This window comes from Pseudorca crassidens, chromosome X (genome assembly GCF_039906515.1).
Source record: "Pseudorca crassidens isolate mPseCra1 chromosome X, mPseCra1.hap1, whole genome shotgun sequence".
Taxonomy (NCBI): domain Eukaryota; kingdom Metazoa; phylum Chordata; class Mammalia; order Artiodactyla; family Delphinidae; genus Pseudorca; species Pseudorca crassidens.
Genome location: NC_090317.1, coordinates 49,615,050 through 49,639,612, shown reverse-complemented (window position 1 = coordinate 49,639,612; position 24,563 = coordinate 49,615,050). Strand labels below are relative to the sequence as shown.

General features: G+C 38.8%; 1 protein-coding gene and 1 non-coding gene across 6 annotated transcripts in view; one reads left to right on the top strand and one right to left on the bottom strand.

Annotated features, from left to right (window-relative positions):
• Nucleotides 1–24,563, top strand: part of DIAPH2 (diaphanous related formin 2) — an 891,422-nt gene that overhangs the window by 34,665 nt on the left and 832,194 nt on the right. The gene's annotated exons all lie outside the window — the stretch shown is intronic.
• Nucleotides 23,263–23,397, bottom strand: LOC137217672 (small nucleolar RNA SNORA70). The gene has a single exon (XR_010940177.1). It is a non-coding gene; the product is annotated as a small nucleolar RNA SNORA70 (small nucleolar RNA).

The window sequence follows — 24,563 nt, the reverse complement described above, 5'->3', positions numbered from 1 at the left end:
CTTGGATGGTTCTTTCTTTTCCCATCCTCAGGTGGTTTTCTTACATACATGCACCATTCAGCACTCTGCTGAACATGCGGGGTGGACCTCCACAGGTCAGCTAAGTTTTGTCTCTGTGTAGCTTTCTCCTTTCTGACACACTGCCTTGTGAACTCCAGCAGTCTAGTATCCCTGGATTCTCAGTTCCTCAACTCAGGTGGTTGGTCTGTAGAGCTTTGCCTGGGTCCCTCCCCTGAGCCACGACCTGCCCACTCTCTCAAAGCAGTATGTGGGAGCAGTTGTAGGGCTTGCCTCATTTTTTCTTACTGTCTTTGGGGGATCACTGGACCTTCTTGCCTGATGTCTAGTGTCTTGAAAACCATTGTTTGAAATATTTATGTCTGTCTTTTATTTTTTGGTTGTTTCAGGCAGGATGGTAAGTCTAGGCAGAACTGGAAGTCCTAGACACATTGAAAAAAAACAAACCAGTTTGACATAGCTAATTAAAGTGATCGAGATTTTTATGGTTCTCTTTTTCGCTACCTCTTGCCCCACCCCAGCACCTGGTCAGTCTTGGCTGAATGTTAGCTAACTCCTTGCAACTTTTTTACTTAGTCTCCAGGTATAATCTCTTGGATTTAGGTCAAAACTGCCTACCCAACAATTACTTTACCTCAGTCTGGCAGTCTCCTTTTATTATGGTCAATAGTTGTTTGGCAATTCCTTCCTTTACTGAGCTGGGTTAGTTCAGAGAAATTGCATACATAAAGCTTGTCCCAGTTTCCAATTTTTTTCCTCCTAACTGTTCTCTTCTTGGTCATGTGATACATCTGTTCCTTTCTGGTTATTGCAACCTTTCCAGCCTTGGTCAAAATTTTATCCTTCTGGGCTCACATATCAATGTCTCCAGCTGAAGCATGTATCATATTTTTACTAGAAACTTAAAACAGAAACAGAATTTTAGTGCTAAGGAGAACCTTGCAATTTATCACTTATACGTAAGGAGATTGAGAGTGTACTTCTCAGTCTTTCTAGTAAGCTGCCATTGATGTTTTGCCTGGTCACACAATATTTAAGATATTTTCGTCCTTGATTTTTTTAAAAAATATTTATTTATTTATTTATTTGGCTGCGTTGGGTCTTAGTTGCAGCATGTGGGATCTAGTTCTCTGACCAGGGATCGAACCTGGGCCCCCTGCACTGGGAGCGTGGAGTCTTAGCCACTGGACCACCAGGGAAGTCACCATCCTTGATTATTGTAAACATTCAGATATAACCTTTTTAGAATGCTTTAAATACATAATATAATTTAGGGATTATTTTATTAGTATAACCTCGCGTATTCTTTAAGCTGGAACATTCTCATTGGTCCTGTTGACAGGGAGAAGAGAAGGCGGAAGAAAATCCAAGTCACTGTTCACTAAGAACAAATGTTGCATTTGTCCTGTGTGATCACATCAACATGGATTTTGGCAGAAAATTTCCCATCAATTTGACAGATTTTATTCGTGATAAATGTACTTCTAGAGGGCTTGCAACAAACCACTCAGTTATAAATGGATATTTCTGAAGTAATCCTTTCTAATTCATTTTCAGTTCCAGGTTTTTCCCCCTCCCTTGAAACTGTACCCTATAATGATTTATTTAAAACATATTGGATGTGGAGACTAGAAGCATATTAAATACATGATCTCATTTTGTACTGGTTTTCCCCCTCCTGTTTCCATTTAGTAAGACTGTTAAGTTTGTGGTTCTACCTTCTTCCTGGAATTCAAGGGAAGCTTCTGTTTGACAAAGCTAGGACAAAGGGAATGAATTCTTCATTGTTGACCGTCTCCTAAATTTATATTCCAATTGTCAAGTCCTTGAGGGATTAAGTTAAAATATTCATCTTGTATGTTGCTGAAACTAAATTTAGGGGGATGAAAGCAGAAACTGGGAAGGTTTTTAATCTCTGTTGTAGGGCTTCTTATGTTAGATGGGAGTACCTAATTCTTTTTCTACATAATTTAAATAAAGAGAGTAAACATTTTTTAATGCAAATCCAAACTGAGAATTCATTTTATAGAGATCATTAACATTTATTTCGTGAAGTTTTCCTTCTGTATTTTTTAAATGCAGACACCATGGGAAGATCTTCTCATATGTGCTCATCAGTGCATTTTTGTCACATACTGACTATTTTGTATTTTACAGTTGGTTAGTCAAGTGCTGACCAATGAACGCCTGAAAAGGTCTGTGTGTTATTGGTGTCAGAAAATAAATTCAATAGCTTTTATACACAAGCTGAGTCATATCGGCTGAGTTCATGTGAGTGATCAGGGAGGCATGTGACCTTTGTGCTCCATAGCTCTCTGCTCGAATTCTGAAAGTAAACTATGTAAATGACCTAAGATGTCAGTTTAAAAACTTCCCTTGGTTTTCAACTATCGAAGATGGTAAGGTGCTGCCATCTGTACTGTGATGGATCACACCATCCCTAGTTCTATGTTTGCTAATTACTTTGTGAAGGTATATTGTTAGCTGGCGTGGCAATACTGCATACAGGTCAGAGAATATTATAAAATGGTTTTGTTTAAGTTCTGTGTCCCTCGGGTTTCTAATCAGTAAAATGGGGATAATACTAATATCTACATTACAGGTTTGTTATGGGGATTAATTAATTAAACTAAAGCACTAAGAATAGTGCCTGGCACATAGTAGGTTCTCAGTGAATCTTAATTAGTAGCACTAAGAGTAGTGATGGTCTGTCTCTCTTTAGGTCTAGCTTTTCTTTCTTTTTGTATACACATGGTTAATTAACACCATTCCTTGTTAAATGGTCACCTCTACAATTTGGCAGTTAAAGAGAGTCTCATTCATTTCTATCCTTTCCTCCCTCTCCCTGCCCCTCCCTCTCCTTCTCATTTTTTCCCCCTCCTTCCCACTTTCCCTCCCTCCCTGCTTCCCTCCATTGCATTTCTTGTACTTGTTGCTGTCTAGCTGAAGCAGTAGTAATAGACTCAGATGTAAATACTGCACTTTGAACTGTAGCAGTTTGATTAGAAGATAGAATTTGAAGCCATATATCCAGAAGAGGAAAAGAGACCCAGATGTCCCTTTCTTTGGTTTCTAATTTATGTTTTTATAAAATTCAGATTAAATTTTGCAATGTATTTAAACACTGATTTTTAAAATAAACTTCCTATTTGTTTCTTATTATTTTATTCCCCCACCTAACAAGCAACCAGGTAACTAGGGTGAGGGGGGAGGTCACCTTCCAACAACCACCCCCCCAGGGTTTCTGAATATGTAACTTCCAGAGGTGTGTATATATAATAATTCCTTCCTGAATGATCCCCTTGCCCATCAACACACACACACACTTTTTGTTGGCCTCATAGGTAGGGATGTGGGTAAACTTAATCAGCTAGTCTGGTTGGTCAGTGGAAACCATAGAGATTACAGGTATTTCTTAGGATATGTTTAAGTGAATGTAATGACTATGTTTTGAAGGTTAAATGTTAATTTCATGTTTTTTAGGGTGCTGGTAATTCTTTGCTCGTCTGGATTTTTCTCTGTAGATTTATTTTCTTGGTTTTAAAATTCTTCTATATTGTTCTCTTTGATTACTAACTTCCTAACCCCCCACCCTCTTTCCCTCTATCTGAGTTGGCTGTGGTGGCCCTAAATGCCTATTATATGCTCTCTTTTCTAAGGTCAGCCCTGTTTTTTCTTTGGCTACTGATATTTCTTTAGCTGTCATTGAGTTCTTAGGTGCTCTATTTCTCTGATATGTGATCAGAGAAATATGTGATTTCTCTGATATATTGTTTAAGAGCATTGACTTTGGAGAATAACAAGTCTGGATTATCTTGCATCCATCTTTTAACATCTGCGAGCCATGATTAAGTTAAATTATATCTATAAGCCTTGGGTTCCCCATTTGTAAAATGGGGATAAATAATGGAATGTACATTAAGGGTTGTTGCATAAATTAAATCTTCAAATATATGTAAAAATGCTTAGTATGGTACTTGGAACATAGTTACCCCTCAATAAATGATAATTATAATTATGCTTTTGTTGTTGGCATCCATATTATAGCTTCCTATCACTTCTCCTCTCTTACCATTTCAGCTTTGTGACAACCAGTGTTCTGTCTCAGAGGTTCTTTATGTGATGGACAGTTCCAGTGGTGGGAAGGGCTATTATCAAACCTGAGAGAGATCCTATTTAAATTGAGAAATTACCAGCTTCCAGTAATTCATTTTAAGAAATGTGTAGCTGCTCCAAGGGCCATTAGCTAGGTATCGTATAGTGAATTTGAGGGATTTGGGGGCTGATCAAGGAAAATAGATATGACCACAAGATGACAGTAGTACACAGTGAGCTTTATTTGGGTGATGCTTTGGCAGATTTGCAGTGGGGGAAGCCCCCTCATAGCCTGAGACCTTCCACAGACAACAGCAGGGGGGTCATTCACTACCCAGAAGGGGGGGAGGGCAAGGGAACACCTTGGGGTGAGGAGGATCAGAGAGGGAGCATATGTGTGTAGATGATGTCCCTCAGCAGCACAATGGGGAATCTTTGGGTCAGAGAGCTCCAGAGGACAGCAGTGATTGCGGTTTTTTATAGCTACAGGGATTATTTTATCTTTGGCCAGCAGATGTTGGGTGTAGTTTCACAGTGTATGCAAACCAGGCAGGTTCTAATGGCTGAAAAATCTGCTTATTGGGGTGATATTTAAAACAATTGGGTGGGGCTTCCCTGGTGGCGCAGTGGTTGAGAGTCCGCCTGCCGATGCAGGGGACACGGGTTCGTGCCCCGGTCTGGGAAGATCCCACATGCCGCGGAGCGGCTGGGCCCGTGAGCCATGGCCGCCGAGCCTGCGCGTCCGGAGCCTGTGCTCCGCAACGGGAGAGGCCACAACAGTGAGAGGCCCGCGTATCGCTAAAACAAAAAACAAAACAAAACAAAAAAAACCAATTGGATGTGTAGAAATTTGCATTTGGTACTTGTGGACTTTTAATGGGTATTAGCTGCTGTAAAGAGGTAGACAACATAGGGCCAATATACAGAGGCCATCTTTTACCCATTTATATCACATACCGCAAACTATTTAAGAGCCAGTCCCTACCTTAGGAAATTCATACTCTCTAGTGGGAAATTGCATACTTTGATAAAATGCTATAATCAAGGTTTGACCTAAGACCTTGGGAGTGACATCAAGAATGATACCCTCTAGGAATTTAAAAAGAAAAAAAAAAGATGCCACTTTTGTGATGTTTCCAGGTTCTTTAAAGCATACTCTCGCTGAGGCAAGCACTCAACATCGTTGGCAGACACCATGCTTCATTGACTTTTGAGTTTTACAACTTTGCCTCCCTTTTAATGTCTATGGCTTACATGTTCATGTTTACTCACTGTAGCTTTGGGCCTACATAAAGTTTCATTTCTGCATTTTATGTAAAAGAAAACGCCTCTCTTGGCACATTATATTATGTTATTACTAGAAAGGGAGGAGGTCATTCTAGTACCTTCCTAAAATAAATGGTTACTGTTTAAGAACTCACCTAGGAAGGCACTTGTGCATAGTTTGTGAAATTTGAGATATTAAGAACTCAGTGGATATCTGAAAATGGAGAGACTTCAACTTGGTAGGTCAAGTTTGTACTTGAACAGATTCACTGTAAGTACTCTAGAGGCAGCCCTTATGAAGAGAGTTAGGTCCCGGGACAATTTTTTTTTTTTTAATGGAAGGGGTGCATATTGCCCTCGGTTTCCCAGTTAAGACACTCCAGGAGCTTCAACCCCTCCTGTGTTACTCTCTAAACCCTTATACTGAAGTAAGTGGCCAGTTGTCTCTCTTCTATCCCCTTAAGTACCATTGCTAGGGTAGCTAGCCCTGCCTGCAGAAAGGGAAAACCAAGTTTTTCACATCCTGGGTTAGAATATATATTTTCTACAGAAAGTGTTTCAAAGGAGGATGCAGTTGGAATACTACTACTAGTGCTAAACTGAAAATGTATTATAGATGAAATAAGAGTTTGTAAACTGAGTTGGGAATTCAACCATCATTGAGAACTTTGTCTCTGTAGCAAAATATAGTAGCAGAACTGAGTCTATATGTTGCTTCAGGGCTATAAAGGGCCTCTGTTTGGCCAAGACTTCAATATTATTGATGACATGGTGGTTAAATAAGTAATTTTGTTAAAAATAAGTATAACACTGTTCGCAAATAGAATGATACTTGAAGAGAACTCAAGGAATTTTGTAAAAAACCTGGCTATGGTTTTGATGCTGGCTCATTCATTTGGGGCTAGAATTCATGACAGTACAGTAAGAGAAATTCTATAAATCTTAAAGCACACCTATATTTGTACTTCAGTGATCTACTGATTATAAATCTTTCCATCAGTTGCATAGCAACGTTTTTCAACCTTCCCAATCTCTAATTGACTAACCTGTTATAAAGCCAAATTACTCAGCAGTGAGGAAAATAGAAATTTGAACAAATGTTATTAAAATAAGTTCAGAACTTCTCAAATTACCCTTTATAACTTAGACTTTCTCTGTTTTATCAAAGAGCACCTCTCATTGATATCTGAGTGTTATTGGCAAGTTTAACATGGCTGGAGTATTATGAGCAGAGATGTATATGTATCTCTTACTGGTTTTTAGGCACCCCCAGCAAAGAACTTGATTCTGCTGGTCAGCAGCCTTTGTTGGTCAAACAAGATGCAGAAGCCCCATCATATTTTCCAGCTTTGTGTAACATGTGATCTATATATTGATGGATAGGAGACACCACTGTTGTCTTAAAGTCTAGGTGAAAAGGGAAAAAAATAATTCTTTTTTTTAAAATAAATTTATTTATTTATTTTTGGCTGTGTTGGGTCTTCGTTGCTACGCACGGGCTTTCTCTACTTGCAGCGAGCGGGCGCTACTCTTCGTTGTGATGCGTGGGCTTCTCATTGCAGTGGCTTCTCTTGTTGCAGAGCATGGGCTCTAGGCGCACAGGCTTCAGTAGTTGTGGCTCACGGGCTTAGTTGCTCCGCGGCATGTGGGATCTTCCTGGACCAGGGCTCGAACCTGTGTCCCCTGCATTGGCAGGGGGATTCTTAACCACTGCGCCACCAGGGAAGCCCCAAGAACTTCTTCTTGTTTTTTAAATTTATTTATTTTATTTATTTTTAGTTTTGGCTGCACTGGGTCTTTGTTGCTGCACGCGGGCTTTTCTCTAGTTGTGGCGAGTGGGGGCTACTCTTCGTTGCAGTGTGCGGGCTTCTCATTGCGGTGGCTTCTTTTGTTGCTGAGAATGGGCTCAGTAGTTGTGGCTCACGAGTTTAGTTGCTCCATGGCACGTGGGATCTTCCCTGGCCAGGGCTTGAACCCGTGTCCAGTGCATTGGCAGGCGGATTCTCTTTTTTTCTTCTTCGGTACGGGGGCCTCTCACTGTTGTGGCCTCTCCCGTTGCGGAGCACAGGCTCTGGACGTGCAGGCTCAGCGGCCATGGCTCATGGGCCCAGACGTTCCTCGGCATGTGGGATCTTCCTGGACTGGGGCACGAATCCGTGTCCCCTGCATCAGCAGGCAGACTCTCAACCACTGCACCACCAGGGAAGCCTGGCAGGTGGATTCTTAATCACTGCACTACCAGGGAAGCCCCCCAAGAACGGTTTTTCACATCAAAATTGTTTGACTGAAAAGTGTCTGTGATTTTGCAATATTAAAAAAAAAAGAGACTCCCTCTTGTGAGAACACCAGAATCATAACTAGCTGCTGGACAATCATCGACAGGAAGACACTGGAACTCACCAAGAAAGATACCCCACATCCAAAGACAAAGGAGAAGCCACAATGAGACAGTAAGAGGGGCGCAATCACAGTAAAATCAAATCCCATAACAGCTGGGTGGGTGACTCACAGACTGGAGAACACTTATACCACAGAAGTCCAGCCACTGGAGTGAAGGTTCTGAGCCCCACGCCAGGCTTCCCAACCTGGAGGTCCAGCAACGGGAAGAGGAATTCCTAGAGAATCAGACTATGAAGCCTAGTGGGATTTGATTGCAGGACTTCAACAGGACTGGGGGAAACAGAGACTCCACTCTTGGAGGGCACACACAAAGTAGTGTGCTCATCGGGACCCAGGGGAAGGAGCAGTGACCCCAGGGGAGACTGAACCCGACCTACCTGCTAGTGTTGGAGGGTCTCCTGCAGAGGCGGGTGGGGGGGGTGGCTGTGGCCCACCTTGAGGACAAGGACCCTGGCAACAGAAGTTCTGGGAAGTACTCCTTGGCTTTAGCCCTCGCAGGGTCTGTCATTAGCCCCACCAAAGAGCCCAGGTAGGCTCCAGTGTTGGGTTGCCTCAGGCCAAACAACCAATAGGGAGGGAACCCAGCCCCACCCATCAGCAGTCAAGCAGATTAAAGTTTTACTGAGCTCTGCCCACCAGAGCAACAGTCAGCCTTACCCGCCACCAGTCCCTCCCATCAGGAAACCTACACAAGCCTCTTAGATAGCCTCATCCACCAGAGGGCAGACAGCAGAAGCAGCCTGTGGATCAAAAACCACATTCACAGAAAGACAGACAAGATGAAAAGGCAGGGGGCTATGAACCAGATGAAGGAACAAGGTAAAACCCCAGAAAAACAACTAAATGAAGTGGAGATAGGCAACCTTCCAGAAAAAGAATTCAGAATAATGATAGTGAACATGATCCAGGACAGCGGAAAAAGAATGGAAGAAAAGATCGAGAAGATGCAAGAAATGTTTAACAAAGACCTAGAAGAATTAAAAAACAAACAAACAGAGATGAACAATACAATAAATGAAATGAAAACTACACTAGAAGGAATCAATAGCAGAATAACTGAGGCAGAAGAACGGATAAGTGACCTGGAAGACAGAATGCTGGAATTCACTGCTGTGGAACAGAATAAAGAAAAAAGAATGAAAAGAAATGAACACAACCTAAGAGACCTCTGGGACAACATTAAATGCAACAACATTTGCATTGTAGGGTTCCCAGAAGGAGAAGAGAGAGAGAAAGGACCAGAGAAAATATTTGAAGAGATTATCGTCGAAAACTTTCCTACCGTGGGAAAGGAAATAGCCACCCAGGTCCAGGAAGTGCAGCAAGTCCCATACAGGATAAACCCAAGGAGAAACACGCCAAGACACATAGTAATCAAACTGGCAAAAAATAAAGACAAAGAAAATTTGTTGAAAGCAGCAAGGGAAAAATGACAAATAACATACAAGGGAACTCCCATAAGGTTAACAGCTGATTTCTCAGCAGAAACTCTACAAGCCAGAAGGGAGTGGCATGATATACTTAAAGTGATGAAAGGGAAGAACCTACAACCAAGATTACTCTACCCGGAAAGGATCTTATTCAGATTTGATGGAGAAATCAAAAGCTTTACAGACAAGCAAAAGCTAAGAGAATTCAGCACCACCAAACCAGCTCTACAACAAATGCTAAAGGAGTTTCTCTAAGTGGGAAACAAAAGAGAAGAAAAGGACCTACAAAAACAAACCCAAAACAATTAAGAAAATGGTCATAGGAACATACGTATCGATAATTAGCTTAAACGTGAATGGATTAAATGTTCCAACCAAAAGACACAGGCTTGCTGAATGGATACAAAAACAAGACCCATATATATGCTGTCTACAGGAGACCCACTTCAGACCTGGGGACACATTCTGACTGAAAGTGAGGGGATGGAAAAAGATATTCCATGAAAAGGGAAATCAAAGGAAAGCTGGAGTAGACATTCTCATATCCAATAAAATAGACTTTAAAATAAAGAATGTTACAAGAGACAAGGAAGAACACTACATAATGTTCAAGGGGTCATTCCAAGAAGAAGATATAACAATTACAAATATATATGCATCCAACATAGGAACACCTTGATAAATAAGGCAACTACTAACAGCTATAAAAGAGGAAATCGACAGTAACACATTAATAGTGGGGGGCTTTAACACCTCACTTACACCAATGGACAGATCATCCAAAATGAAAATAAATAAGGAAACGAAGCATTAAATGACACAATAGACCAGATAGAGTTAATTGATATTTATAGGACATCCCATCCAAAAACGGCAGATTATATATTCTTCTCATGTGCGCACGCAACATTCTCCAGTATAGATCACATCTTGGGTCACAAATCAAGCCTCAGTAAATTTAAGAAAATTGAAATCATATCAAGCATCTTTTCTGACCACAACGTTGTGAGATTAGAAATCAGTTACAGGGAAAAAAACGTAAGGAACACAAACACATGGAGGCTAAACAATATGTTACTAAATAACCAAGGGATCACTGAAGAAATCAAAGAGGAAATCAAAAAATACCTAGAGACAAATGACAATGAAAACAGGACAATCCAAAACCTATGGGATGCAGCAAAAGCAGTTCTAAGAGGGAATTTTATAGCTATCGAAGCCTACCTCAAGAAACAAGAAAAATCTCAAATAAACAATCTAAACTTACACCTAAAGGAACTAGAGAAAGAGGAACAGGCAAAACCCAAAGTTAGCAGAAGGAAAGAAATCATAAAGAGCGGAAGTAAATGAAACAGAAACAAAGAAAACAATAGCAAAGATCAATAAAACTAAAAGGTGGTTCTTTGAGAAGATAAACAAAATTGAAAAACCATTAGCCAGACTCATCAAGAAAATGAGGGAGAGGACTCAAATCAATAAAATTAGAAATGAAAAAGGAGAAGTTACAACAGACACTGCAGAAATACAAAGTATCCTAAGAGACTACTACAAGCAACTCTATGCCAATAAAATGGACAATCTGGAAGAAATGGACAAATTCTTAGAAAGGTATAACCTTCCAAGACTGAACCAGGAAGAAATAGAAAATATGAACAGGTGAATCACAAGTAATGAAATTGAAACTGTAATTAAAAATCTTCCAACAAACAAAAGTCCAGGAGCAGATGATTTCACAGGTAAATTCTATAAAACATTTAGAGAAATGCTAAAACTCATCCTTCTCAAACTCTTCCAAAAAATTGCAGAGGAAGGAACACTCCCAAACTCATTCTATGAGGCCACCATCACCCTGATACCAAAAGCAGGCAAAGATACTACAAAAAAAGAAAATTATAGACCAATATCACTGATGAATATAGATGCAAAAATCCTCAACCAAATACTAGCAAACAGAATCCAACAACACATTAAAAGGATCATACACCATCATCAAGTGGGATTTATCCCAGGGATGCAAGGATTCTTCAATATATGCAAATCAATCAATGTGATACACCATATTAACAAATTGAAGAAGAAAAACCATATGATCATCTCAATAGATGCAGAAAAAGCTTTTGACAAAATTCAACACCCATTTATGATAAAAACTCTCCAGAAAGTGGGCATAGAGGGAACGTACCTCAACATAATAAAGGCCATATATGACAAACCCACAGCAAACATCATTCACAATGGTGAAAAACTGAAAGCATTTCCTCTAAGATCAGGAATAAGACAAGAATGTCCACTCTCACCACTATTATTCAACATAGTTTTGGAAGTCCTAGCCTCAGCAGTCAGAGAAGAAAAAGAAATAAAAGGAATACAATTTGGAAAAGAAGAAGTAAAACTGTCACTGTTTGCAGAAGACATGATACTATACATAGAGTATCCTAAAAATGCCACCAGAAAACTACTAGAGCTAATCAATGAATTTGCTAAAGTTGCAGGGTACAAAATTAATGCACAGAAATCTCTTGCATTCCTATACACTAATGATGAAACATCTGAAAAAGAAATTAAGGAAACACTCCCATTTACCATTGCAACAAAAAGAATAAAGTATCTAAATAATAAACCTACCTAAGGAGACAAAAGACGTGTTTGCAGAAAACTATAAGACACTGATGAAAGAAATTAAAGGTGATACAGACAGATGGAGAGATATACCATGTTCTTGGATTGGAAGAATCAATATTGTTTAAATGACTATACTACCCAAAGCAATGTACATATTCAATGAAATCCCTATCAAATTACCAATGGCATTTTTTACAGAACTAGAACAAAAAATCTTAAAATTTGTATGGAGACACAAAAGACCCCGAATAGCCAAAGCAGTCTTCAGGGAAAAAAATGGAGTTGGAGGAATCAGACTCCCTGACTTCAGACTATACTACAAAGCTACAGTAATGAAGTAATGAAGACAATATGGTAGTGGCACAAAAACAGAAACATAGATCAATGGACGAAGATAGAAAGCCCAGAGATAAACGCACGCACCTATGGTCAACTAATCTATGACAAAGGAGGCAAGGATATACAATGGAGAAAAGACATTCTCTTCAGTAAGTGGTGCTGGGAAAACTGGACAGCTACATGTAAAAGAATGAAATTAGGACACTCCCTAACACCATACGCAAAAATAAACTCAAAATAGATTCGAGACCTAAATGTAAGACTGGACAGTATAAAACTCTTAGAGGAAAACATAGGAAGAACACTGTTTGACATAAATCACAGCAAGATCTTTTTTGATCCACCTCCTAGAGTAATAGAAATGAAAACAAAAATAAACAAATGGGACCTAATGAAGCTTGAAAGCTTTTGCACACCAAAGGAAAGCATAAACAAGACGAAAAGACAACCCTCAGAGTGGGAGAAAATATTTGCAAAGGAATCAACGGACAAAGGATTAATCTCCAAAATATATAAACAGCTCATGAAGCTCAATATTAAAGAAACAATCAACCCAATCCAAAAATGGGCAGAGGGCCTAAATAGACATTTCTCCAAGGAAGACATACGGATGGCCAAGAAGCACATGAAAAGGTGCTCAACATCACTAATTATTAGAGAAATGCAAATGAAAACTACAATGAGGTATCACCTCACACCAGTTAGAATGGGCATCATCAGGAAATCTACAGACAACAAATGCTGGAGAGGGTGTGGAGAAAAGGGAACCCTCTTGCACTATTGGTGGGAATGTAAATTGATACAGCCACTATGGAGAACAGTATGGAATTTCCTTAGAAAACTAAAAATAGAATTACCATATGATCCAGCAATCCCACTCCTGGGCATATACCCAGAGAAAACCATAATTCAAAAAGACACATGCACCCCAATGTTCATTGAAGCACTATTTACAATAGCCTGGTCATGGAAGCAACCTAAATGCCCATTGCCAGATGCATGGATAAAGAAGAAGTGGTACATATATACAATGGAATATTACTCAGCCATAAAAAGGAATGAAATTGGGTGATTTGTTGAGACGTGGATGTATCTAGAGACTGTCATACAGAGTGAAATAAGTCAGAAAGAGAGAAACAGATATCGTATATTAGCGCATGTTTGTGGAACCTAGAAAAATGGTATAGGTGAACCGGTTTGCAGGGCAGAAGTTGAGACACAGATGTAGAGAAGAAACATATGGACACCAAGGGGGGAAAGCTGAGGGCGGGGTCGGGATGGTGGTGTGATGAATTAGGCAATTGGGATTGACATGTTTACACTGATGTATATAAAATGGATGACTAATAAGAACCTGCTGTATAAAAAAATAAATAAAATAAAATTAAAAAATAATCCAAATTAAAAAAAAAAAAGAAAGTTTGAATCATCTGCTTTGACCTGTTCATGTGTAAGGGCCATTATGGTAGTTCTTGAGTTGCCTATACTTTTTCAGGCAAAAGGACATACAGTTAATCTTTATTTTATCTTGTAATTGGTAAATTGGTTACACGTTACATACAAGGCTTCAGAGGCTAAGTATAGTTGCTGGTTTAGTTTAGTTTTATAGTTGTAGTTTTTTTTTTAATATATATATATCTGAGTCACTTTGCTGTACAGCAGAAATTAACAGAACATTGTAAATCAAGTATACGTCAATAAAATTAAAAAAAAACTACAACTATGAATCTAAACTTATATAAGTCCCCTACATACAAACAAGCTCCGTTCTAGGTGAGCGTCTGTAAGTCCAATTTGTTTGTAAGTCCAACCAAGTTAGCCTTTGTACCCAACTAACACAATTGGCCATATACCGCTGCTTTTACACTTGCTTCCAGACATCCTGGGCTTGAAATAAAGATACCATACTACTGTATCTATACAGTACTGTACAGTAAAGTACACAAAAGCACAACCACTTGTAGAGGATGCACACATGTGACAGTGTACGTCAGACATATGGTCTAACTTATGTGATTGGACATGCAAACGCATGTTCGCATCTTTGAAAGTTCGCAACTTGAAGGTTTATATGTAGGGAACTTACTATATAGATACATACATAAATACATACATATATATTCTTTTCCATTATGGTTTATCACAGGATATTGAATATAGTTCCTTGTGCTATACAGTGGGACCTTGTTGTTTAATAGTTGTAGTTCCTAACTCCGCCTCAGTTAATTCAAAACGTGAAGAGTCCATTGTGAAAAACACTGTTAGAGTGGAAGAAATTTGAGGTTTATCAGAATAAACATTAATACAATTGATGCTTTGCCTAAAATCACAAAAACAGTCAAGAATTTAAAACTACCTGTTAGTTTGTTATGATACTATTTGTAAAACAGTGACATAAATGAAATTTTTCTGCAATGTGTTATTTTGACAGAATTTCTGTCACTATCTCAAGATGGAATTCCTCATCTAAATGGAAACTAAGTAAAAAACCATTTAAGGAACGCTATAGGACAGAAGTTTTAAAGGGAGTTATCAGTAATCAGCATAGAATCTTAAGCCAATGGGGAAAAAATGGAAGGTTACCAAATTTGATAATTTTTTGCTAATCCTAAATTCTTCGAAAGATCCTTTTGAAGTTTTCTGAAATTTTAAATCATTTTTGTCTATCATATAATTATGTTTTGCTTAAGTTTTTAAGTGTTCAATATTTGTTATAATTCGTTATTTTAAACATCCTTCCTGTATGAGTCCGAATAAACTGTTTTGTTTTCTGTGGGGAGAAGGTTGTCCACTTTCACTTTGGAAGCCAGTTTTACTAGTTGCACCTTTGGAAACCTGTGTTCCAGGAGCTAAACAACTGCCACACAATTGAACTTTTAGACCACAACCTGTTCCTGAATTGGGAATTGTTTGCAAATTCAAGAATATTAATTAAAAGTACTAATTGTGAAATTAAATCATTGGTTCACTTTAGTTATCTTTTCCTAAACATATATATGTTATTATTATGTTATTATTATTATGATGTCATGTTAAGATATTATGTTATTATATGTATTATTACAATGTACAAAAAGTATGTTGTAATAATACCTTATTCACAACTCAGGTATAATTTTCAGCTTTAGGCAATTCATACTCTTGAATCTTTATAGAGGAGTGAATTATTTTGTTTTGTCAGATTAATTTTGCAGCTACGTCAGAAAACTAAATGATGTGGTTATTTATAAAAGGTACTTGAAGTAGATAAATGAGGTGAAATATCTCCAGAGTGATAATCATAGCCATTTAGAGGTTATTTGTGTGTTATAAAGATAGTAATCACAACAACAGATATTAAATTACTCCATTTAATACAAGCAGCAATCATATGTCTGGGTATAGTTGCCTCAAAAACATGCATAATTTTAAACAAAATTATATATAGTAACTGCCTTCTCTCTATTCCTATTGCTACTATCATAGTCTAAGCTCTTATCACCTCACAACTGGATCTCTCTCTATCTCTCTTCTCTGTTTGCATCTCCAATTCAGTAAATCATGACAGGTTTGAGTGCAGCTCTGTGCTAGAAACAGTGCAAAAAACTGAGGACACAGTGGGGACCAAGAGAGACCTAGTCCTTACTACACTGAGTTTACAGTATAGCCAGAAGACTGGCATTGATAGGGAATTATAATTTGATAATTGGGGTAAAAGAAGTCAGGAACCATGGGAGATGATAACAGGACCAACTTCAGCTCAACTGAGACCAGAAAGGGTGAGTAGGAGATGGGCAGATGAAGGAGCAGGTGAGGGGTGAGCGCCTGAAGCAGAGCAAAGTCTACATGGAAAGGCTGAGATTGAAAGAGAACTTGCACTCTAACCAGTATTGTTATATATGATGAAGACACTTCATCATATATGTGTTATATAAGATGAAGACACTTCATCATATATGTGTTATATATGATGAAGACAGATTTCAGAATATAGATAGAGGTTTTAGAGCTTGGGTTCTACTCAGACCTAAATGCTAATTCCAACTGAGTAATTAATTATCTTTGTGCATTTAGGCAAGTAACTTAATGCCTGCAAACCTTGATTCCCTGATCTGCCAAATAGGACAATAAATTCCTATATCATAGGATTGCTGTGAGTATTTAAATGAGGCAATGCATGTAAAGCTCTTAGCATAGTGCCCGGCATATAATAAATGCTCAGTAAATGGTGGCTAGTATTTAGGTAGAATAGATCCAACTTGCTGATCTCTGCAAGCTGCCTTTTTAGCCTTTGATTCCTTCCTCAGTCTATCCTGAATATTACAGCCTACAACCCTTCTCTGAAATGCTAAAATCTGAAAGTTCTGAAAACAGAATTTTATCATTTGGTCCCGAAACCCAGCCTGGCTTGAGGCTGTATATAATCTTTACTTATCCTGTCTTGTGGAGTATTCATGTTTCCCTGCTAACCTTGAATGCATTTGATTTAGGGTGCCAGCCCAGATCGCACTGGGTGTGTTTTGTAATATATGGTACACATACCATAGTTCTTTCTAAAATGTGAAGCACTCTGAATTCCAAAACACATTTGGCTTCAAGGGTTTCAGATAAGAGATTGTGGACCTGTACCTCCCGAAGTCATCTTTCTAAAATTCCACCTTCTCCATGTCTGTCTCTGAATCAGGAACTCATAAGGACCCTCGATGGTTGTCAGACATAGTCTAGACTACGCCTTGTGATTTTCAAGACTGTCTCTAATCTGTCCCCACTGTCAACTGAAAAAAATGTACAACCTAAAAGTTGAGAATTATGTTCTATTGGGCAGAGTTTCTAAGGACTTAAGCCCGGAAGACAGCCTCTCAGATCGCTCTGAGGGAGTGCTCCAAAGAGGTAAGGGAGGAGCCAGGATACATAGGAGTTTTTGCAACAAAAACAGAACATCAAAAGATTACTGTGAATTAAAGAAAACCTGATATCTCAAGTTAATGAATTTAGCGCTCCTCTAGGTATGGGAAGATGCAAGAGTGTGGGCTCGTTGAAATCATTCCTTCGATATGCACCTTAACAATCTAGGGCCAGTACCTGCTTTTCTCCATCCTGAATCCCGTCAGGGTGCACAGTTAGGGGTGGCTGCAGTGGCTGAGGGCTTGATGGCTGCAACATCCTTTGTTTACTGATATGGCAGGCGACATTTTTCAGCCCCACCACCCTACATGTTCGAAATTTAATACCCTCTAACTTGAACCCTTTGTTTCCTAAGGCTGCTTCCCTAAAGTAAAATGTTAACACTGCTCCCTGTCTCACTTCCTTTTCTTCCTCTTTCTGGCTATTCAAATCCTACCCAGCAATTAGGGCACAATTCTTTATAGTTTCTTAATGAAGCTATATTTATTTCTTCTCTGAATTCCTCTTGTACTTAATTTATTCACCAAATATTTGAGCAGGTATGATGTGCCAGCTACTGCTCTAAATGTTAGAGATCCAAAAGTGATTAAGACAGGAAAATTAAGGGCTCTGCTATTAGGGAACTTGTTTTCTAGAAGCTAGAACATAAGTAAGTAAATAGGTAAGTGGACAGATAATTTCAGGTAGTGGTTCTGCTATGAAAATAGTAAGACAGGACATGTGATAGTGGCCAGGGAGGAAGAGCAGGAACATACCTCAGAATCTCCTCTGTGGTTAGTTTTCATTCCCTGGTTAGATTAATGCCTTAAGGGCAGAATCGCGTCTTAAACTTCTCTTTGCCACAAAGTGCTGAGCCTGTGATGGGTTCTGAAACATTAATGTTTGGTGGAGACATCTGTCTTTTTTTTAAAACAGAGAAGGTAAAAATTTATTAAATATTGAGCCCCACTTGGCTAACTCATTGATCTAAGAGTATCTATTATGTACAATTGCTGGGCAAAGCTGGCTTTCTTTTCATTTCTGTTGCTTTTTATTCATAGAGTTATAAAGAACTTTCACATCCCAACAGTTTTCCCATTTGAAATGGTTTAGTACCTACAGAAGAAGTTACTACTTGAAAAACCTGGATTATTCATGCAATTGTTTCTGATTAATTCAGGTACTAAGTGACTTCCTCTAATTCATTAGCATGAACGTTTTTTAAGACCTAAGTGGCAAACATACATTTCTTTAAAAATTTTATTTTTATTTCTCTATTAATTTCTTTTGATTGAGGTATAGTTGATTTACAGTGTTGCATTAGTTTCTGGTGTACAGCAAAGTGATTCAGTTTTTTTTCCTCTCCTTTTAATTAATTTTTATTGGAGTATAGCTGCTTTACAATGTTGTGCTGATTCAGTTATACATACATACATATATGTATTCATTTCCAGATTCTTTTCCTGCATAGATTATTACAAGATAGTGAATATAGTTCCCTCTGCTGTACAGTAGGTCCTTGTTGCTTATCTATTTTATGTATAGTAGTTTGTATTTGTTAACCCCAAACTCCTAATTTATCTCCCCCACCCCGTACCTTTCCCCTTTGGTAACCATAAATTTGTTTTCTAAAACGTATGTTTCTTGAGCGTTTCACCCCTAGTCCTTAAGCTGAACATTCTTTTTTTTTTTTTTTTCTGTGGTACATGGGCCTCTCACTCTTGTGACCTCTCCCGTTGCGGAACACAGGCTCCGGACGTGCAGGCTCAGCGGCCATGGCTAACGGGCCCAGCCGTTCCGCAGCATGTGGGATCTTCCTGGACCGGGGCACGAACCCGTGTCCCCTGCATCAGCAGGCAGACTCTCAACCGCTGCGCCACCAGGGAAGCCCAAGCTGAACATTCTTGTTACACAGAAGAGACTGCTGGATTTCCATATCATAGACACCCCTCTTGGCAGTTAAATATTGAAGTTCGTGGCAAGACAATTAATTTAAGCTTGAGAAGAACTTGTTGTGACAGATTTCTGAAACTTATCCAGTGAACTAACATGGTCTTTTGCTTCATGAAGAAAACTGAAGCCCTATACTGTGATGTCATATTTGATTTCTGGTAGATACACATTTTGTTCTTTATATTGAAAGAGTATCTTGAGAAGCAAATCCGAAAAGGAATTTTTTTCTTGTTGTAAAAATGGTAGAAAGAATTATGATTTGTAGTAGCCAAGAGCTCAGGTGGGTTCACATTTGAGGCTTTTGATTTGACAGTGCTTCTGAGATGGTGTCCTTTTGGTTACAAAAATAGAAAAGTATAGAAAAGTATTGCTCTATTAAAATGATGAAATGGACAGTTTGAGATGCTCACAGTAGCAAAGTAAGGTGGAGAATTGGAGCTTAATGCCTGTAACTTCATCTTCTCAACTACTAGGCTTTTGCCCTTTGAGGTCAGGGCCATGTCTCTTTAAATCCCAGTGCCTCGCACACTGCCAGCTGATCTATCATCTATTCGGAAGTGCTAATGGTGATGGAAGAATGCAGTGCCTAAGAGGACATGTGGGTGTCTGAAAATGCCCCTTACTGTTAGAAAGGAGATGAAAAAATGTTTTAGAGTAATTTTAAATACAAGCAGTAATAGTTCAATGGGTTTGAAAGCCAATTTTTCTTTTCCTCCTGTCTTCTTAGAATCAAACCTCTATCTACGTTGATCTCAGTTCTAAAAATCAGATTATATATACCTTTGTTGGTGAAACACAACGGAGAGGTACTCAACTAAAACAATCTTCATAGTAAAGGGATTTGAATAGCTGAACAGAATGTTCAGCTTGGTTGCCAGATGGTTAAATAGCCTTGAATTGTCTTGATTGGTCTTACTGATTTGTAAAGTTCAGGGTGAATCCAGGATCTGAAAAGTTGAAAGGCAGCACTTTGAAGAATAATTACTTCCTTCTGTGACTGCTGCTGATCTGAATCAGTATTGGTCAGGGATGTCATCTAGAGATTTCAAACCCTGGATCATTGGTTGAGATGGATGACCTTTCTTAAAGGCCCTTCTTACTTGGAAAGTATATGGAGGTTATGATAGAGTACCACCCGAACAGTGCTCTCAGAATTCCTCTGTTGTGATTGTTCTTTCATTCATTTGATCTTTGACTAGACTACAGCTTCCGTAAGGTGCATGCTTATCTTGTTTATGGTTGTATTCCTAGTGCCCAGCACTGAACAGGTGCATATTAGATGCTCAAATATTTGTTCAATTGAATTGAACATGCTTTTCTATATTATATTGCCTTGCCCTACTCAGAGATTAAGAAATTTAAGCTGGGTAAATAATTGACCCTTCATCTTTATTGTGATGGCCAACTTACTTTCTCTAAAAGAGAAGAAAATAGTCAAAGTTGAAGAAGTGTGGCCAAGTTTTTGAGTTGGTGGTGAGACTTTTGAATTGTATGCAATTCAGTTGTCCAATTTCTGTGGTACTGGAGTAATTTCAAGATGTTTATAAAACATTGTATTACCATGTAACATTAGCCATAAGAGAGTCGAATCTTTACATCTTGCTGTTTTTGTTAATTTCTGCCTGATTGAGAAAATTAAAACTTAATTTTCTTGCAATAATGGCTCCTGCATTTCAATCAGAACTTCAGTATTAGAGTTTGTAAGTAAATCATCCATTTCTCTTATTCTTAAGGGGTTGAGACTCTGGAGTGAAACTTTTATAATTATGCAGTACTCATAGAGTACTGTAGTAAGTTATATTTAATATAACTGTTCATAAATGAAGTTTAATAAACTCTAATTGCTTGACTAATTCACAAGCATATTGCTTTTCTAGAGTTGATTTTAATGAAAATATATGGTCACTATACTTATTGGTGTAATATGCCCTCATCCTAATGACCATTATAGATTTAGATTTGCAATAAAAACTTACTAAAATGACTTTAATCAGTGCTTTTAATTCAGGGGTGTGACTCTGATAAACATTTTTTTGGTCATTTTTTGTTGTTGTTTTAACTCCATAGTAGCTCTATAGTTTTTACACAGGAGTAAAATCCATAATGTCTGCTTGCCAGTGGTGTGAGAGAGAGAGGTGCATGCACCTATATAAATTACATTCAGATAAAATTTGAGAGCTTGTCCCTGTAGAACATCGTTATAAATGAGACTGTATCTTACAACCATTTAAAAATGTTTTACAGGTCAATTCACATAAAAATGACTGCGATTGAATCTTGTCAAAGAGATAGCTCTTTACAGCTCTCTGAACTTTTTTCATGTTGGTGGTGTTTTTGTTATTGTTCTCCTTTTGTAACTTTCTCTTTTTTTGACTAATGTATAAAAACAGTTGTGCAGCAGAAATAATTTATTTTCTATTGCAGATAACTTAAGTGTAATTTATACAATAATTTCAATGTATTTTTAATGTGCAGTGGCCAAAAATGGCCCCCTCCTAAACTCAAACTCTTCAAATGTCCTTAAAGATTTTTCTTTTCAATAGACCACATTTGTCTCTCTTTTCTGAATAGTTGTAGAGTTCTAAGTAATGGTCTCAAGAAGATATTTATGACAGCAGAGTTTTACATGAGGGAAATCTATGAGAAAAATATCCATATCAGTCAAATGTACATAGTTATATAGGATATCCAGTCTGTAGTTGAATGAAACTTGTAAATCAAGAAATCATAAGCAGAGTGTTTTTCTTTATGGTTCTCTATTACAAGTAATTGGGATAATTTTTTACGTGAATATAATTTCCTCTTTGTCTTAAGGTGCTCTATCATTCTTAAAGATGCCTTTTAGGAAAAAATAGTCTTTAAGAAGACACTAAACAAAGCATAGTTCTCCTCCATTTTTGACCATGGGTCCACATTTGGTTTATGAATAACCAAACTTTAAACTCAAGGGAAGCTCTAGAAATAGAAAAGTACCTAGCCAGATTGACATTCCAGTAGAGGGAAGAGTGGGTGCACAAACAGGACATAATGAGGCATGCGGTGGGAAAAGGATTTCCATTTTTCCATAGCGCACAGATCATTGAGGGAAGACGTAGAAGGTAGCCTAGGGCTGAATAATATAGGGCTTTGAATGCCGTATTAAGGGTATTAGTCTTTATTCTGTAGGTCATCAGGAGCCACTGAATACAGATGGGCAAGTAATAGTCATTTATAATTTTTTATTGAGTTCTGTGTGCCAAACACTGATCTAGGCATTGGGGTACATCCCTGAAACAAACAGATGAAAACCTTGGTTCTTATGGAGCTCACATTTTTAGTGGGAGAAACAGACAGAAATAAATTATAGACTATGTGAGAATGTCGTAAGTTTTATTGAAAAAAGGAAATCAGAGCATGCTAAAGCAGGTCAGGAGAGTGTGGAGGAGGTGGGTGTTTTCATTTAAATAGGATGGACAGAGTAGGTCTCCCTGAGCAAGAACTTGAAAGGGGGAGGAGTGATGGAGGAAAGCATATGGATAACAGAAAAGAGCATTCCAGGCAGAGGGAAGAGACAGTGTATGTGGCTTATTGCCTTATGGGGAACAGTGAGGTGGTTGCTGTGACTAGAGCTGAGTGAATGAAAGGAACTGTAATAGGAGATGAGGTCAGAGGGATATGAAGAGTATGCAGCTCCATAGGGCCTTGCAGGTTATTGTAACGATTTTGACTTTCACTGGGGGTGAAAATAGGGTGCCATTGAAAAGTTTTGAGCAGAGGAGTGACATGATCTGACTTGGTTTTTTTTTTTTTTCTGACTAAAATCCATGGTTTATTCAGATTTCTTTAGCTTTTTCTTTTCTTTGTTTTTTTTTTTTTTTTGACAGGAAAGTAGGATTTATTGGTGCACGTGAGTAAAGAGGGGACAGCCTCAAGGCTCTCATGAGTGCAGGGCCCGCCATGTGTCCAGGGGGCCACGATTAGGGATGTATTTGACCCCACAGCCACCCGGGAGGAGCCGCCTATCTGCCGCCATGTTTTCAAATTCACCTGCATTAAACTTAGTAAATCCCCACTTCTTGGAGATGTGGATCTTCTGGCAGCCAGGGAACTTGAACTTGGCCCTGCACAGGGCCTCAAACACGTGCTCCTCGCTCTGCAGCTTGGTGTGGATGGACATTATGACGTGGCCAATGTGGACCCCGGCCACTGTGCCCTGGGGCTTTCCAAAGGCACCGCGTATACCTGTCTGGAGACTAGATTGGGGGCAGCATGCCAGTCACGAATGTCCACTGGAAAGTGCTGTCTCCAGGGTCCCGTAGGGCAACACATACAGGCAACAGGCTGCATACACTACTGAGGAGGCTGCTGTTTGCAGCCATTGCACACCTGGCCCCCACAGGGAAAAGAGCATAGTTGGTTTAATTGGCTGCAAACTGACTTGGGTTTTAATACTGTCACTTCCTCAATGTGTTCAGAATGAACTATAGCAGGGTAAAGGTGGAAAAAGGGAGATAGGTTAGGAGGTTCTTACAGAAATCTAGGGAAGAGGTGATGTGATGGTGACTTGAACCATGTCTTTGCTTGAAGAAGATGACTTTGGCAATGAGGAGAGAATGGTGGCAGAGGTAATTATTAGGAGGCTACTGCCAGTGATTAGACTCTAAACTGGGATGGTTTGTGCGGAAATGAAGAAGAAACTGCAGAAAGATCACCGTGGAACTTGACAACTGTTTTGGCTGTAGGGATTGAAGAGAGGGAGGAGACCAAGGTGACATGGAAGTCTTAAAATTGGATGGTAACCATTACCATAAACATGACCCTATTTTTGTAAGTCTGTCCTAACCCTCTGTGACAACCCTTGGTGCTCATGTAGTGTTTCCACTGGGTTATTAATTATATACCCACTTTTTCCTACTCTATTTTCCCTCCTATTACCCATCTAGAGAGCTGAGAGAACAGCTCTGATTCTTACAGTTGTGGCAGTAGTAAGATATAATTAAGAATGAAGAATTATGAAAGACCAAAGAATCTAAATTTGTATATAGTTTGTATATGAAAAATAACCAGCCACTGGAAGAACATTAGTGTATATTGGTCAAAATGAATTTAGCAGGTGACACATAAGACGTGTTAGGGAAGGACTTCGGTTGCCAGGGGAATGCTCTTTGGGATGATACTTGACCCCCTGGTAATGATGGCAAAAGGCAGTTACCCAAAGGAAAATGAAACTGATGGGGCTTGGGGCATATCTGTGAATTTGAGGTTACCATGAACTGTTTCAATTCAGTAGTTCAACCCTAATATCCTACAGCCTAATTATACCACCTGAAGAGGCCATATGTTGACGAAGAGTTAGTATCTAGTGACAACCAGATCTGTGGTCCATGGGCGAGTCACTTAGCCTCTTCAAGCTTCAGTTTCACCATTTGTAAATTGAGAGGTTTTGACCAGATTATCTCAAATTTCATCCAATTTAATAGTGTCTAACTCCATACTGTGGGATTTAATATGGACAAAAATATGTTAATTTCAAAAAAGAAAGAGAGTGGAGGTGGGAGAAGACGAGAAAACTCAAGTCTCTTCCCATAAGACAAGGTG